The sequence below is a fragment of the Petromyzon marinus genome, unplaced genomic scaffold (assembly GCF_048934315.1).
Source record: "Petromyzon marinus isolate PM22_M1 ecotype Great Lakes invasive population unplaced genomic scaffold, UKy_Petmar_22M1.pri1.0 PM_G_Scaffold_19, whole genome shotgun sequence".
NCBI classification, from domain to species: Eukaryota; Metazoa; Chordata; class Hyperoartia; order Petromyzontiformes; family Petromyzontidae; genus Petromyzon; species Petromyzon marinus.
In genome coordinates this window covers 295,015-309,145 of record NW_027422750.1, presented here as the reverse complement: position 1 = coordinate 309,145, position 14,131 = coordinate 295,015, and the positions used below count along the sequence as shown (strand labels likewise).

Sequence of the window (14,131 nt, the reverse complement as noted above, 5' to 3'; positions counted from 1 at the left end):
CGTTTTTATTTACATGGCATAGCAATTATAATTTTTTGTAAAAAATATTGTTTATAGCAATATATTATAATTAGTACGGCCTTGCCCTGCACACATCATCAGTGGGTTACCGCTCACAGTCCAGGCACGTGGTGTCCTACGGGCGCTGTGGGCACTGATTGGCGCCACAGGTCACGACGTCATCCTCATTAACATAACGAGCGCCGCGTGCGCTTTTGGCGGGAAACTGCAGCGCGAGGGTGGGGAGGGGGAAGGGGCCGTCACGTGACGGTCGGTGGCAGTTGGCGGGAGACGCCGTTGCCAGGGCAACGCCCCCAGTCGGTAGTCGTCATGGAGTCATCGGCGCCTCAGTGAGACTCGTTAGAGATTAACTTAGTAAGAGATTAACTTAGTAAGTTATTAACTTAGAGATTAACTTAGTAAGAGATTAACTTAGTAAGAGATTAACTTAGTAAATATTAACTTAGTAAGATATTAACTTAGTAAGATATTAACTTAGTAAGATATTAACTTAGTAAGAGATTAACTTAGTAAGATATTAACTTAGTTAGAGATTAACTTAGTAAGAGATTAACTTAGTTAGAGATTAACTTAGTTATTAACTTAGTAAGATATTAACTTAGTTAGATATTAACTTAGTTAGATATTAACTTAGTTAGAGATTAACTTAGTAAGAGATTAACTTAGTAAGATATTAACTTAGTTAGATATTAACTTAGTAAGATATTAACTTAGTTAGATATTAACTTAGTTAGATATTAACTTAGTTAGAGATTAACTTAGTAAGAGATTAACTTAGTAAGATATTAACTTAGTTAGATATTAACTTAGTAAGATATTAACTTAGTTAGATATTAACTTAGTTAGAGATTAACTTAGTAAGAGATTAAGTTAGTAAATATTAACTTAGTAAGATATTAACTTAGTAAGATATTAACTTAGTAAGATATTAACTTAGTAAGATATTAACTTAGTAAGAGATTAACTTAGTAAGATATTAACTTAGTAAGATATTAACTTAGTAAGAGATTAACTTAGTTAGATATTAACTTAGTTTGAGATTAACTTAGTTATATATTAACTTAGTTAGATATTAACTTAGTTAGAGATTAACTTAGTTAGTTATTAACTTAGTAAGATATTAACTTAGTAAGAGATTAACTTAGTTAGAGATTAACTTAGTTAGAGATTAACTTAGTTAGAGATTAACTTAGTAAGATATTAACTTAGTTAGAGATTAACTTAGTTAGATATTAACTTAGTAAGAGATAAACTTAGTAAGAGATTAACTTAGTAAGAGATTAACTTAGTAAGAGAATAACTTAGTAAGATATTAACTTAGTAAGAGATTAACTTAGTAAGAGATTAACTTAGTAAGAGATTAACTTAGTAAGAGAATAACTTAGTAAGAGATTAACTTAGTAAGAGATTAACTTAGTAAGATATTAACTTAGTTAGAGATTAACTTAGTAATAGATTAACTTAGCTAGAGATTAACTTAGTAACAGATTAACTTAGTAAGATATTAACTTAGTAAGAGATTAACTTAGTTAGATATTAACTTAGTAATAGATTAACTTAGAGATTAACTTAGTAAGATATGAACTTAGTAAGAGATTAACTTAGTAAGAGATTAACTTAGTAAGATATTAACTTAGTAAGAGATTAACTTAGTAAGAGATTAACTTAGTAAGATATTAACTTAGTTAGATATTAACTTAGTAAGATATTAACTTAGTTAGAGATTAACTTAGTAAGAGATTAACTTAGTAAGATATTAACTTAGTAAGAGATAAACTTAGTAAGAGATTAACTTAGTAAGAGATAAACTTAGTAAGATATTAACTTAGTAAGATATTAACTTAGTAAGATATTAACTTAGTAAGACATTAACTTAGTTAGAGATTAACTTAGTTAGATATTAACTTAGTAAGATATTAACTTAGTAAGATATTAACTTAGTAAGATATTAACTTAGTAAGACATTAACTTAGTTAGAGATTAACTTAGTTAGATATTAACTTAGTAAGAGATTAACTTAGTAAGATATTAACTTAGTAAGATATTAACTTAGTTAGAGATTAACTTAGTAAGATATTAACTTAGTAAGATATTAACTTAGTAAGATATTAACTTAGTAAGACATTAACTTAGTTAGAGATTAACTTAGTTAGATATTAACTTAGTAAGAGATTAACTTAGTAAGATATTAACTTAGTAAGATATTAACTTAGTTAGAGATTAACTTAGTTAGATATTAACTTAGTGAGATATTAACTTAGTTAGAGATTAACTTAGTAAGAGATTAACTTAGTAAGAGATAAACTTAGTAAGATATTAACTTAGTAAGATATTAACTTAGTAAGACATTAACTTAGTTAGAGATTAACTTAGTTAGATATTAACTTAGTAAGAGATTAACTTAGTAAGATATTAACTTAGTAAGATATTAACTTACAGATTAACTTAGTTAGAGATTAACTTAGTAAGATATTAACTTAGTAAGAGATTAACTTAGTAAGAGATTATCTTAGTAAGATATTAACTTAGTAATAGATTAACTTAGAGATTAACTTAGTAAGATATTAGCTTAGTAAGAGATTAACTTAGTAAGATATTAACTTAGTTAGAGATTTACTTAGTAAGATATTAACTTAGTAAGAGATTAACTTAGGTAGATATTAACTTTTTAAGATATTAACTTAGTAAGCTATTAACTTAGTAAGATATTAACTTTGTAAGATGTTAACTTAGTAAGAGATTAACTTAGATGTTAACTTAGTAAGAGATTAACTTAGTAAGAGATTAACTTAGTAAGATATTAACTTAGTAAGATATTAACTTAGTAAGAGATTAACTTAGTTAGAGATTAACTTAGTAAGATATGAACTTAGTAAGATATTAACTTAGTAAGATATTAACTTATATATTAACTTAGTAAGAGATTAACTTAGTAAGAGATTAACTTAGTAAGAGATTAACTTAGTAAGATATTAACTTAGAGATTAACTTAGTAAGAGATTAACTTAGTTAGATATTAACTTAGTAAGATATTAACTTAGTAAGAGATTAACTTAGAGATTAACTTAGTTAGAGATTAACTTAGTAAGATATTAACTTAGATAGATATTAACTTAGTAAGATATTAACTTAGTAAGATATTAACTTAGTAAGAGATTAACTTAGTAAGATATTAACTTAGAGATTAACTTAGTAAGATATTAACTTAGTAAGATATTAACTTAGTTAGAGATTAACTTAGTAAGAGATTAACCTAGTAAGAGATTAACTTAGTAAGAGATTAATTTAGTAAGATATTAACTTAGTAAGATATTAACTTAGTTAGATATTAACTTAGTAAGATATTAACTTTGTAAGCTATTAACTTAGTTAGAGATTAACTTAGTTATATTTTAACTTAGTAAGAGATTAACTTAGATGTTAACTCAGTAAGAGATTAACTTAGTAAGAGATTAACTTAGTAAGATATTAACTTAGATATTAACTTAGTAAGATATTGACTTAGATATTAACTTATTAAGATATTAACTTAGTAAGAGATTAACTTAGAGATTAACCTCGTTAGAGATTAACCTCGTTAGAGATTCACCTAGTCAGGGATAACTTACTAACAGTTATTTCAAAGTAAATAAACAGCAATGGTTTAACACAAAGCAACATTCCGCACACGTTCAACATTCACCAGTCTGGCTCGCTTCAACCAATGCTGGTGAACTGCAAGATGGATCATTACAGGTGAAGGACATTTTTATTTAAACTTTCGTGACTGCAGCGGTCCGTATTCTAACGGTTCTTTCGGTAAAACAAAGTTAACGTACATAGAAAAAAATAATAATCCAAATAAAGCGATTAAAAATATCACGACCTTTCGGTTACAACACAAGCGTATGACGGACCGCTTTGTGTTTGCGTATCGAAACGTTGTGATGTTTTTAATAACTTTTTTTCGATCTACGTGGCTTAATTAAAAGATACTCTTTGGTTCTTTCAGTAAAGTCACGTAGGTATACATTTTATATAGAGTATGGATTCCTGCAATCACGAAAGCTTCAAATCTAGATTTTACTGAAAGAACCATAGAACACAGGCAAGGACCCTATCAGATATGGGTCCTATAACCAAAGGCAACATCGCCCCCTGCCGGCAGATACCTGTTTAGGTTGTTCTATGGATGAACTCGCCTCTGTCATAGGCACGTGGAATTTCCATTGGCTCAGGGTTGTGTTTACCTTGTGCTGCACAAGGACAAGCTGTCATGAGGGGGTCCCTTAGGCTAAAATGAAGCTGACGCTCAGATCATTTGTTACAGTGTGTGTGCAATATGAATACATTTATAATCTTTCACAACTATCGACATATGCCTTCAACTAATGTTTGTATCATGTATTTCACTGTCTAAAAACATCTAAATACAACAAAAAACTAAGTGAAATCACGCGTCGCTATGTGCAAATGACTGCGTACAGTGTTAGCATTTTTATATTTGCATGGCACGCCTTAAGTGTACTACATTTCGAGGACAACATTTGCCCTTTGATAGGTCAAAACATGTTTTTTACATTTTAGCACCCGATTTGAAGATGGATTGTAGCCCTTGAACGTCATTGTCCCATAGTTGTGGAGTTGGGTGCTCTATGCAATGCATTTGGATTAATGTGGCTTATTTATAGCACCTCATCTCAAACAACGCAGTGGGCATGTTTACTCTATATTATTAATCTACGTTTTACATTTAATTATGAAGGTTGACTAGAGTACATTTTTTTATCATATTTCCCATTGCCATGACAACAAACATTTGTTGCAACATACGTATTGTGGTAGCAATGATGGTCTGCTAGCTTGCAGGGCCGTGAGAGAAAGCGGCGGCTTATTGCGGAGGCCTTTATCCAGCAGTGGATCGACCATGGCTGATGACGATCCACTGTAGTGCCCTCATCTATACGCAGAAAACGAATCGCTGGTGTGTTGCATGGTGAGGTGGCCCAGAGACCCTTTCACACGATGCTCTATTTGAAGTTAAACATCATATTCACGTGGAGCCACATCTCCACATTCGATATACAATGTTGCCAGTATCAAACACACCGTAATACCCGCACCTCCGATTAGCACGGTTGGCTACGTACGGCGCGGAACGCGCGTACGTGTGTGTCCACGCTTCTACACGAGGATAAGTGGACGGAGATAAGCATTGATATTTGGATCCACCAACAATACCCCGCATATCGGTGTGGATAAGAAGAGTTTACAACATGCGCGTTGCTATATGTATGAGTTCCCTAACACAGAAACGGAATTCTTGTTTTGCAAGAATAATGCGAGAATAATGTGATGTTTGTTGTTGTCATTACAGTGTTCACAAAGGCGTGGAGTCGATGGATGGCTTTGGCCAGTATTCTGGTACGTATACCAATGACTTTCAAGGAAATCTCAAATGCGGCGATTCCTCAGAAAGTAGAGAAGCCAAAGAGAACGTTGGAGGTGAGATAATGAGACTTGGTGTATGAGTACATGTGATGGGTAGTCTCAAATATTTTCGTTTTATCGTTGCGTAAAGCATCAGTCGCTTCACCAGCATTGGTGCAAGCAAGCTTGAAGATACTCAATGTCGAAACCAATACAGAGCTTGCCTGTGTTGTACCAATGCTGCTGATGGGATGTGCAAATAATACTTTTATATTTTTTTACGTGGAGGCGCATATATGGGAAGGGGTCATAGCTGCTTATTTATGTAGTTACCTATAGTATTCTCCACAATCGTGCTCATTATACGTTTGTGTTAACTGTACATTGCAACCTTCTTCCTAATATTCCGAAGGGACTTTTCAGATTTCTCTTTAATTGTATAATTATGTAATAATAGGGATTTTCCCCTTTTTTCTGGCAACAAAACTGAAACCTTTTTAACAAGGATTCACGTTACTGCATTAACCACAATAATTGCAGTCAAAATGCAAACAAAAAACATACTATGATAATATATGCATTGTCCTTGAAACTGAAAACATATCTCTTTTTTTCCCCAGAAAACTCAGAAGACTTTAGTATCAGTGAAATGCGATCAGTTTCTGAAATTCGTATCCTTTTTGAGATTGCCTCTTTAAAACAAAAAAATAATCGATCATATCAAGTGAGGGCCCTTGCCTGTAAGATTGGTATTTCACTCACCAGAATTGAGCTTCAACCGGACTAGACTTTGCTTTTTTGTTGTTGCATCAACGCTGCTGAAATTATTCACTCCGAGAAAGACGTGTGGCCGCTCGGATGTGTAATACATCGCCTTATTTTTTTATATTATGTGCAGGGACAGGTATGTGACAGAGGAGTATTGCATGCTTGATATTTTTGTGCTATTTTTACTATGTTCATTTGTGAACATTCAACAAAATATATATGAAATTAATGAGTGGACTTCCTTCAGCTGTGTTGCTCTTGAAACGAGTAAGAACCAACCAGGTAGGCTTCAGCGGTAGAGGGATCAGCTCACAATCTCAAGGTTGTGAAATTCAAATCCTGATTGGAGGTTGACTCAGCCAATTTTCCCTCTGGGGTTAATATAAAATTATTACCACTTTGTTGGGGAAGTCAACTGGTTGTCCTATAAGAATGTGGAATTTCCACCACTGGTTCAGGGCTGTAAACAGGAGTTTAGCACCGCCTCAGTGCTCATTTGAGCAGGAAATCACCGACTTTTTTGTTTACCTTGTTTACCTTAGAAGTGTCTTAGTCTGTCTTCTGGGTTCTTTCAGTAAAGTCACCCACGTAAAAGGGAAATAATAAAATAATAAAATAAAACAATAATATAAAATTCTCACGACGTTTCGGCCACAACACAAGTAACCTTCTTCTGTCTTAGTCTGGTGCTCTATCATTGTGTTATCTATATATTCAGAGTGGTCCAGATGTTTTGTGACCCCCCCATTTAATTCACAAAACCTTCATATTTTTAAAATAAAGTTTCTTCAAAACAGAAATGAATACACAAAGGGGGAAAATGTTACGAGTCAATTAATTGGAGGTCACAAAACATCTGGAGCACCCTTCAGAATATAAATAACAAACAATAACGTCAATGAAACCAAAATAATTAAAATACTTGCTGGATTGTGTGACATTGTGTGTTTTATGAGCAAAAATGTAGTTATGCTTTCTGAAAAAGGTGTTGAGACTCAGTGAGACTCTCATTGATAAATAAGCGTAACAACGACAATAACCCCAAACAATGCGAATGTACAATTTCCTCAATAAATGTTAGCACATGTTTGTCTTTGAATAAAGTAACAAAAGTCTCCTTTTTTAGTTATTCTCCATGGGAATTCATAATCCTAAACATATGTTATCCTAAACTTACCTTCAGCGTTGCCTTACAGACATATTTTCAAGGAGTTTCCTTTTTTTAACTCGGTTCAGTCTCGCGTCATGGATGACGTAAGCATATGGCATTTTACACTTAAACAAACGTGTAACTTACGGTTTGATTTCTATGCAGTGATACCAGTTTTGTTTTGCTCGGTACTATACATCTTCATTACTGATGGTAACTATGTCTGTGGAATGTACCAAGAGGGTTGATATTAATGGTCATTACTAAGTGAAACAATCATAAGGTTACAACGTTTAAGATTTCTAGAGGTAATCATACAGGCATATTTAACACGTAGGCTTTCGCGATCAATATTATTCACCATTCTGGCGAATTGCCCGATGATGCTGGATGTAATTACCAGCGAAACGTCGTACTCAAACTGTAAATGTTGTGGATTCACTCTTCAATACACTGGTGGGCTATAGTAGTGAACTATTTGTCTTTTGTCAACGTGACACTTTTTTGCTGATTGGCCGTGTCGGGTGGTGGAGGGTTACGACACATTTATAAATAACGCGATCTAACCCAAAAACCTTTATTATGAATACATGCATATCATGCAAGCATATGCATGCTATAATGAGGTGACTGAACAGCAGAGTGAGCGGCTCACAATCTGAAATTTGTGATTTCAAATCTAGGTTGGGGGTTAACTCACCCCATCATCCTACCAGGGTTGATATAATTGGTACCACTTTGTGGATGAGTCTGCAGTGATTACCCAATGGAGAGACAGACTCATCCCCAACTTAACACCGCCTCAATGCTTACTTGTGACTAACTCTGCCGAATTGATAACACTTGCACAACTTCCAAGAGGCAATGACAGTACCTCATATGAATGCTGGATATGACTTTATACGATGTTTAACAAACTTTGTCTTACATTTTTTAAAATTAAGATTCTGTGCACAAACAGACCTGTAGTGGTTTGTGCTCCAACTGGTTCTGGGAAGACTGTTATTTTTGAGCTGGCCATAATTCGACTCTTAATGGAATGCCAAGGGCCCTCCTACAATGCAAAAGTTATTTATAGTAAGTACGTCTCTTAATTGTTACATTATACATTGTTGCAATTGCCCACACGGTATTGTATTCGTACAACAGCAAGCACGCTTGATGTAGACCTGTGTGAGCATGAATGTGACGCGCACCCCCTAGTGGCCCCCATCAAGGCACTGTGTCGGGAGAAATTCGAAGACTGGCAGAACAAGTTTGGAGCACTCGGCATTCAGTGCAAAGAGCTTACCGGAGACACGGACGTCGATGACTATTTTGAGACACAAGATGCCCAAATAATATTGACAACACCGGTAAGTGTTGAAAAAATAAATAAGCTGACAATACGCCTCCTTCACGTAGCTGTCCTTCCACATTAAAATTAAGGGTATATTTTTTAGACATCCCATCAGCCACCACACGACCTTCTGGGATCATAATAATTTCAGCAGTATTGGTTCAACACAAGCAATACTCTGGACCGGTTTTGCTTATCACTGTCTCATTAGCAGAGTCAGGCTTTCTTAAGCCTATTTTTCTGAATTGCTCGATGTGTATAGGTGAGGACCCACTCTGTTAGATATGGGTCCTAGTTTGATGCTGACCTACATAATACGGAACACAACGTAATGTCTCACCTGTGCTCAGGTTTCTCATTGGCTCCCAGTTCACACCCGCATTGAGTTTAACGTTCTCCTACTCGTGTTCAAGGCCTTCAATGGGCTTGCTGCACCTCACATCCAGGAAACGATTCAACCGTACACTTCGCAAAGTTGATTCAGCCGTACACTCCACCGGGATCTCTCATATCCACCGATAATTCCATACTCGGGTGTGGCACGCTCCCAGAGTGTGAACCTGGGGTCACGGGGCTTTTGTTTGTACATTGTAATGTTATATCTCTACTGGGCTCACTGACTTCATTTGTTTGCAGGAAAAATGGGATAGCACAACAAGACAGTGGCACGACAGGTCTCTCGTGCAGGTCGTGAGGCTGTTTCTGATTGATGAGGTAGAGTACATGACTGTATTGTTCTTGGTTTTCCTCGGCATACTTTTGTAAATACAGCGATACCCCCATTTACTCCCCCCCCCGCCACCTCACATATCGCAAATACGTCGTCACTTCATGGATACCGCGACCTGTTTTGCGTCGCCTCCACCCACACATACGTCGATGACAGCATCCGTCCTTTCTCGGGTCCGTCACCTCAGCCTTCGCCTCCACCTGCCCTGTAAATTGCTTCGATTGACGTCGTTTGGATATTCGCTATCGCACCTTTCAGGAACGCATCCCCGACGTAAACCGGGTTATTCCTGTGCACAGTATTGAATTTATAGGAAGCGGCCACAGTGGTGTGATGGTTAGCGCGCTGGATTTGCAATCCAATAAAGTGACATAGTTATACAGGGACTCCTTGACTTATGAGATAGACGTGTGCCTGGAAAGGTGCGCGTATCTCAAAATCGCGTATGTTCAATAGCAATTTTCCCAGAATAAATAATGGTACAGGAGGTGGTTCGGGGATTTCACTCGCACTCGCTGACGTAATCGCTTTTATTATCCTAGCCTATATCAATACAATACATGTACCCACAATATAATACTTTACATTAAAAAGAAAATCACGTAAACTCTAATTTACTTCCTATAAAATAAAGAAATCCGGTATTGCTTGTTAAGACGCCGGAGTTGCATTGCGGAGGGGATGGATGGAGGCGAGGAGGGAGACAGACTTAGAGTTAGTGAATGCCGTACAAGTATAGCGCACGAGTTATCGTACCGCACTGGTTGCTGGCAACGCCGTTGGGTCGCGGTGCCAGGCTAGGGTGGCGCATCTCGTGTTGCGGATGACGATATTCCGAAAATTGCCTAGCGTATGTCAATATAAAGTCTAAATACAACGCGCACGTTATTCCAAAATGACGTACCACAAAAGCAGGTAAACCGAGGATTGCATGCATACGGTTACAGTACCTAATTTGAATATATGGTCATCGAATTGAAGTGGGAGTACCATGTGTTAATTTTTCGATCATAAAGTTGGACCCATTCAAACAACTTATAAAGAAGTTGCTGGCATTTGTGCCCAGGTGTCTGAGATGTTGGGAATTTCGTGGCAAGACAGAATACTGTAAGCAATGCAGAAGTCTGGAAGAGTACACGACAGCTCAGTACTTCAGGGTGGTTCATGCTTGCAGGATGGGGAAGGGCCGATTGCCGATACAGGCATTGTAGTGGTCTCCACGAGTTTGGACAACTCAAGGAAAAGAACCTGAGACAAGATCGTGGGATACTTCGATAAAAAAAAAATCATGGAAGTTGCGTCGTGTTATGCTGTGGGTCATGGTGCAGGTACACACAGTAGGGGATGAGTCACGTGGTGCCACCTTGTAGGCTGTGGTCAGCAGAATGAAGACGCTTTATAACCTTGTCCCTCCAACCTCCACAAAGGATGCGCTTCAACCGCTGCATACCTGTGCGGGAGTACGGATCATCGCCCTGTCAGCCACCATTCCCAATATAGAAGATGTGAGTTGGCATACTTATTATACATTGTTTAAACATATACTGTATCGCTACAATCTTGATTTGAAGCTTTCGTGACTGCAGAAATCCATACACTTGGGTTCTTTCGGTGAAGTCACGTATATATAATTTGTATTTATTTTATACCTACGTGACTTGAGCGAAAGAACCAAAGAGTATATATATTGCTATAACATTGGCTAATAGCCAGGTGGCTCAGTGGTAGAGCGAGCGGCTCGCAATCAGAAGGCTGCGAGTTAAAGTCCTCGTTGGGGGTGCTAACTCGTTCCATGGTCCTTCGGGGGTAATTAAAATCAGTATCACTTTGTGGGGGAGTCAATATTGGTTCTACGGATAGACTCTCCCCCGTTATAAGAATGTAGAATGTCCACCGCTGGCTCAGGGCTGTAAACAGGATATGAGCACCGCCTCAATGCTCATTTGAGTAAAAAAATAACCTTCACGTCTACTATAAACTAGTTGCATTTAATTTGTAACATCCACTGTTAAAAGGAATTTGTGTCATCTTAATCAAGTTGCACGTGGGCAAATGCCCAGACATTTTTTTATATATATAAAATATGGAGAGGTATGAATACCTCTCAATGCATTTAAATTAATATTTGTATATCCTCTACAAATATTGCTGAGGCATCCACCTTTCTCTTTCTAGGTTGCCGAGTGGTTGTCTGATAGGGATGGAACGGCAATCTTCGTAAAATTGGATGAAAAGCATCGGCCTGTGAAACTCCGCAAAATCGTGTTGGGATTTCCTTTCTATCGTCTACAGACTGCCTTTAAATTTGACTTGATACTCAACTACAAGCTCGCAAAAATTATACAAACATATTCTGAGCAAAAGCCAACGCTCATTGTGAGTACATGTCTTATTTGTTGTTCCAAGTCAAAATGGCATGATTAGTTTAATTGCATATTTTTTAAAATTTAAATATTTTGCATGCATAGCCCTTAAATATGGAATATGTTAAGGTGTATATGGCCTCCATTGACACATACGTAGCAAACAGGAAATGCAATGTGGACAAAAATCTCATGTGTAGCCTTAACAGACTTTTGGGGGAAGTGCTGGTGGAAGTGCTGGTAAGCGAGCACTTATGAAGACCATCATGAGCACACGAGGGGGTGGGTGGGCAGCACCACGCCGGACCGCCTTTGTTTCCCCAATGCTGATGTTTCAGTATCACAGCAGGTACTCATTTGAGGCTGAGTAGACCTAAGGAAGCCCCAGAATTGGTTGAAATATTCACCGTCGCTTTTGATCATGAGCGGGAATCGAACTCGGGTAACAGGGTTTGTAGCACGGTTCACTAACCACCACTCCCCACTTGCATATCTATAACCATGCATATACAATCACACAACGGCAATATCCCCTGTTTAGTCTTTACAAGACTCAGTTTCAGTTTTCTCAGTTTCATTTATTCGGTGTAGAGCCCTGTGAGCCATCCGGCTCTTGAATCGGGTGCAACCGCAACAAACAAAAACATGAACAAGAAAAACATGATTATTCTTAGCTCTTTCGGTAAAGTCACGTTGAAGGGAAACAATAAAATAATAGAATATATATAAAACAATAAAAATTCTCACGACGTTTCGACCATAACACAAACGGTCGTCATCAGGTGTGAAAAGCAATGGCAAGAAACATTTGAAAGAAGTGTCGGTTCGCATTAATTAATTTATTTTTGAACGGTGTTTTTATTTATAAAAAAACGTCAGCGCCACGTGCAGCGATTTGGCAGTTTATTTAGAAGGACGAGTCCATCTATGTTCTGAAAAGAGGAGGGGGGAGACGAAAAATTAATGTATGCTGTCTGAAAGCCACCGTAAGCGTGAACAATCAATTAAGACCTGAAATGGTGTATCAAATCCTTCCAATGATTGCTAAGCCAGAATTGTGTGCTCCATTTAGAAAGTGTTTCTTTCGTGGACGGTTTGGTAACGCTGGCGCGCAAGCCGTTTAGAAGAGGTGGGTGGCTCTGAAGAGAGCCTTTGGGTTGGTTGAGTGCGCGAGAGATGAAGCCGTAGAGAGTGCGGCCCTGGCGCTTGAGGGCGTAGATCACGTCCGTGGCGGTGACGGCCTCGCGCTGTCTGGGCAAGAAGCATTTAGCGAGCACCTGTAGAGGCCATACACATATACGTTTGCGCACACAAAACGTTATAAAAGTATGCATTTATACAATGAATATCACACCTAGTCAAGCGCACATATATAAATATTAAAATGGTTTAGGCCTTAGATATTTCACGTGCATTCCTTTGGAAGCAGGCATACTTTTTTAATAGCGTGCATTGAAGGCACCTTGTGGTTATTCTTTTACAGTTCTGTGCGACGAGAAGAAGTGTTCAGCTGGCTGCAGCCACACTGGCTAAATATGCTAAATTCATGATTGATTTCCAGCACAGGCAGAGGTAGGCGTGGGAATTGGGCTCTACACATATTCGTGTTTCGCAAATGTTCTGTGATTAAGATATTGGTGTAAAAGTAACGGTCAAGGTGCCGCCTCAAGTTCCTTGTTCGAGCCACTGCTGGTGTTAACCTCCGCTTGAGAGAAAAAAATATGTTGAATGACTCCAATATCCACGATGATGTTGGTCGCGAAAGCCTACGTGTTAAACTGACTTCATAATTTATTTTGCAATATGAAATACGTACCGAGGCCCTTCGCTCTTATTTGCCTTAGGCCCCTCATAAGTTTAATCTGGGCCTGATCATAATGCATCTAAGGCCCAGGGAACAAGGTGATCAAGGGGAGATTGACACATGTGATTGTGAAAATTCCACACTTACACTATGGCACCAAGTCCGTCAGCCGACAAGGGCAATGCCACTGTCATCATGGACAAAACAAAATATAACAACAAAATTCAAGAACTACTCAACGATGGCAGCTATACAAAAATAAAAAGAGATCCCACCAACAGCCTGGTCACCAAAACGAACAAAATCATCTCTGATTCAACAGCATTAATTGATGAGATCAAACAGTTCTCCTTGAAACCCTCTGCTGCCAGACCACCAAGATTATATGGCCTTCCAAAGATACACAAAGAAGATACACCCGTTCGTGCCATCGTCTCTACTATCAACTCCCCCACCTACAAACTGGCACGTTTTCTTGCTGATATACTGCGACCTTTCACTGGAAAAACCACCTCTGCGGTACTAAATTCTACTCACCTGGTATCGA

General features: G+C 37.5%; 2 long non-coding RNA genes across 3 annotated transcripts; both read left to right on the top strand.

The window, feature by feature from the left end:
* The first annotated feature begins 285 nt into the window (after positions 1-285).
* On the top strand, positions 286-7,792 carry LOC142912148 (uncharacterized). Of its 2 annotated transcripts, XR_012933929.1 has the most exons (5): positions 286-350; positions 3,707-3,756; positions 5,378-5,505; positions 6,051-6,101; positions 7,382-7,792. It is a non-coding gene; the product is annotated as an uncharacterized LOC142912148 (long non-coding RNA). The 2 variants fall into 2 exon arrangements; XR_012933928.1 differs by lacking the exon at positions 286-350 and having other exon boundaries at positions 3,494-3,756.
* A 506-nt stretch (positions 7,793-8,298) lies between these two features.
* LOC142912147 (uncharacterized) lies at positions 8,299-13,734 on the top strand. The gene is made up of 6 exons (XR_012933927.1): positions 8,299-8,425; positions 8,552-8,703; positions 9,324-9,401; positions 10,746-10,922; positions 11,593-11,793; positions 13,264-13,734. It is a non-coding gene; the product is annotated as an uncharacterized LOC142912147 (long non-coding RNA).
* The last annotated feature ends 397 nt before the right edge of the window (positions 13,735-14,131 follow it).